Here is a 4,363-nt window from a genome sequence, read left to right on the forward strand (position 1 = left end):
CTGAGAGTCAGACATCCTACCGGTCTGACAATACCTGAAGGCTTCCCTAACCCTCCACGTGCTCCTCTGACAAATGGGCACAGGCCCAGCACTTTCTGAGGTGGTGTGAGGCCTATTGGCCAGTTTTACCAGGAAGCCCAGGTCCTGCAGGGACCATGATCAGAGGCATGAAGAACGGAACGGCTTCGCGAGACAGCCCCAGGGCTGCGGTTCTGTCACCATGGCAGCCACCCCTCTGCAGGCCAGGTGGTTTTTATTACCCAACTTGGAAAACTTCACCGCGGCGCCAACAATGAATCTTTATTCTGTTGTTAATAGTGTGTGTCTGATTAGCATGTATCTTTTCCCCTTCTTAATAACCTTTGCATTTCCAAGCCGCATTTATAATTAAGTCATTAATCCCTTACTGGAATTTCCTGTTTTTCTGAAGCTACAAACCAGAGGCCCCGTCTGGCTGGCGTGAATGGAAGGGCGAACGCTCCACCGAAGTGCTCTGGGAATGTCATTCTAATTATTGGATCCTGCCCCAGCAGTGCGCTGATAAGCTCTGGGTTGGAGCCTCCCTATCTCGGAGGAGCTCAAAGCCTGCTGGAGGCCTTTTCTGTCTGCCTGTGGCACGCCTGCCAAGCAATTAGTGTGGCTGCTGCCGGAGAGCTGGCCGCCAGGGAGAGCGGGTCCCTGCAAGGGCTGGAGGGGAGGCCCCAAGGGTCAGGACTGCCTCCCTACTGTGTTCCCGCAGGAGGCAGCCCCAGCTTGCCTAGATTTCCCTTCCCCTCCTGCCCTGTGGTGCCAGCCCTGGGTCCGTCTACATCAGGGGGAGCCCTGGCACCTCTACATGCTGATCCTGGGTTTTTGGCATAGACTGACTTGTGTCCCCCCCAAATTCCTATGTTGAAGTCCTAACCCCCAGGATTTCAGAGTGTGACCATATTTGAAGATGGGACCTTTAATGAGGTAATTAAGTTAAAATAAGCTTTGTAGAGTCAGTCCTGATCCAATGTGACTGGTGTCCTTATAAGAGGAGGAGATTTGGACACGCACACACCCAGAGGGAAGGCCATGTGGAGAAGATGGCCGTCTACAAGTAAGCGAACACATCTCCGAAGAAACCGACCCCGCCAGCCCCTTGCTCTCAGCATCCCAGCCTCCAGCCCTGGGAGGAAACAGATTGCTGCTGTTGGAGCTAGCCAGTCCGTGGGGCTTCGTTATGGTGGCCTGAGCACGCTAGAACAGGGGCTGGCCAGCTGTGATGCGCTCTGGGTCTCCCACGGGGGACGGGCCTTCAGATGCTCTGAGGTCCCCCGTGAGAGAAAGCCAGTCCTCCAGCTCTGGCCCCAGGCTGTGTTCAAGAGGCAGTACTCACCCAGATAAAGGTTCCAGCGGCAGAGAGGTTTCTCTTCTACAATGTCCACTAGCTCCGGGCCTCGGGGCTTAGCTTTTAGGGACTTGGCCAGGGCATCCACCCAGGATCTTGAAAGGGAGTCTAGGCCAGGATCCAGTAGGCATAACCAGGAACCCTGAGCCAGCTTCCCAAGGGCACCACAGGCCAACACAGAGTCGAGAGCTGGGTGTCATTTCAGGCACACATCAGGGCCAGGAAGGGCCTGCCAGCCTTGGGGGTCTGGAGTGCCCTGGAATCGGTCCCAGGTGGCCTGGCCTGGGGTTGCAGATGGTCCAGCTTGGAGTTCTAGAGGATGGACAGACACATAGAGACCTGTGGCCCATGTCTCCCCATTGTCTCCTGGCTGTCCCCTCCTCTCTGCCCCAACTCTAACCTAGTCCCCTTAATTTCTTCCCTAAAACTCCTGGTGACTCCATATTGTTCTCAGCATGACCTACCAGCCACTGTCTAATCTGGCTCCTCCTTACCCCCCAGGGTCATTTTGCACACTCTTCCCTGCTGTCAGGCTCGACCTCTCACTCTTCTTATCATGTCCCTTCACACCTCATTGATTTGTCCATCCATCCATCTGTCTGACAAATATTTGCTCAGTGCCTGCCAGGTGAGTGCTGTGCTGGGCTCTGAGACACAATGCTGAGCCATCATGCACAGCCCTGCACCCACTGAAGCTCACCGTCCAGCAGGGGACCTGGACACCAATGCCATCGATGACTTACGTCTAAGATGATAAGGCGTGATGAACGTGCAGAGCCGAGGGGCTGCTGGAGTGGTGCCGGGATGAACCCTGTGAGGAGGAGGTATACAAGATGAGACCTGGACCAAGAGAAGGAGCTAACCAGGAGGAAGGAAAAATGAGTTTTCTGATCAAAAGCAACAGTACGTACGAAGCCAGGGAGCTGGAAGAAAGCCAGAATGACAGGAGCACAGTGTGAGGGTGAGAGGGGCAGGGCTGGGGTCAGAGAGGGAGGCGGGGGCTTGCACTGGACGGGAGCTCCTGGGAGGTCAGGGTGGGCCAGTATGTCATCTTGTCCCTGTGACAGTATCTGGATGAGGCTGGGAGCTGAGTATAGGAGGAATGCGGGAAGCTGTTACTGGTCATCCTTTACGTGGATGGCAGTTAGTTCGAGGACTTTTGTAGCACACAAACAGACCCTCTATGTGTTACCTCTAAGGGGTGCTGTTAAAGTCATCTGTCTACTCGGTTCCAGAATTCTTTTTTCCCTTCTCTCCTTGTTAGCGTTTTGACAGGTTTTCTCCAGACATTGGTATGGGTCACTCAGACGGCTGCAGGCTACCCCCGATCAAGCAGTCACTTGGTTTCTCTGGCTCTGTCCCGCCTGTCAATCATACACACACACACACACACACACACACACCCCACACTCACTGGAGTCACCCGGAGGACCTGGCATGTGCTCACAAACCAGGCCAGCCCAAACTATGCAGCGTCTGTTGGGCTCCAGTGCTGCCCTTGGTGCGGCCTACATTTGAGGCCTCCCCAGGGTGACAGTGCCTCACTATCACCTCCAACACTTCAAGGTGCCAGAGGGATGCTGCAGCCAGCCAGAAACGAAGACACCACGTGGGTTTCTGTCCTGAAGGCGGAGAGCATGCCTGTTCTCCATTCTACGTAACAGTTGGTCACCTGGGTGCCTCATGAAAGAGCATCTGGTGTCCCTCCTGCAGCCCTTGCTCCCTGGCTCTTAGCCTGTGGAGCCGGACCAGGGAACAGTATGCTGAAGGCAGACGCCAGTTTCCCAGTGCCCTGATCCTTGGGGGCTCATACATACATTTGAAGGGCACCTCCCTCAAGCCCTCAGCCAAGCCAGTACATGCAGGTATGCCCCTAGGAGGCCATCCCACGAGAAGACCAAGCATGCTTAGAAACATCTGGATCCTCACACATATGACTCAGGCTCTGACTTCACTCCAGTATACAGGGTTATTATTTTTTTATTGAGTATAATCAGTGTGCATTCAATTTTGAATGCTGTTTTTCACTCTTTTGAATGCCATTGTAAGCGTGTCCATGTTATCACAGTCTTTGTAAGTATAATTCCTGACAGCTCCCTACTAGTCCCCTAAGTGGAGGTACCACTTTACCTGGGCACTCCCCTATTGTTGGACATTACACTTGTTTCCAGATTGTTGAAGTTATAAAAGATATGCATGGAACATCACCATATATTGGATGATTTTAGTATATATTTTTGGAAGAATGAAGTATGGTTAAGAAGTATGAAAGACTTTGATCCATGGAGTTCAGTTGCCATCCAACTGGCTTGCAGCAATTCACATGTCTACCAACATTTTACATGATAAGCACCAGATCGTTAACTGCAATGGCTTTAGGGTCTGCCTGGATGGATTCCCTCTCCTTAGTAGTGCCAGGAATGATTGTTGGGTTTTATAAAAAGCAAGGGAATTGGCTAAGGACTGAATGCAGGCCATAGACTCAACTGTAGAGTTTCTAGCCCAATTTTTAAGCTTAAATATGGATCTGAAATAAAAAATTGCATGTAACTATAGCTACTCTGGGATCTTGTGTTAATGGCAATCTCACCTCCCGGGTGGCATGAGTGAGGAAGAAGCCCCTTACTCAGCTAGGTAAGGTAAGGCTCTACCACTGCCCTGGTTGGCTTCTGACATCCGGGCCAGGGATTGTCCCTGCTTCTCCACGCCCACCCCGACTCTAGTCCTGACAGTCCACCCTGTACCAGGTGTTCACTCCTCTGCATCAGGGCTGATCTGACAGTAGTGAAGAGTTCTCACTCTAGAATTGTGCAAAATTCACACAATTGGAGGGGTGGGGGGTCTTCACCAGCTGCATCTCCAAAGCTTTGCCTGCTTTTGCTCCTATTTAGAGCTGCTGCAAAAGCCGGAGATGTGAGTGTCCGCCAACTTGGCCGTCAGGCCTCCTGCAGGTGCCTGGTATAGAACGACCATCTCTTTCTCTTGGCA

Source organism: Manis javanica, chromosome 8 (genome assembly GCF_040802235.1).
Source record: "Manis javanica isolate MJ-LG chromosome 8, MJ_LKY, whole genome shotgun sequence".
Taxonomy (NCBI): domain Eukaryota; kingdom Metazoa; phylum Chordata; class Mammalia; order Pholidota; family Manidae; genus Manis; species Manis javanica.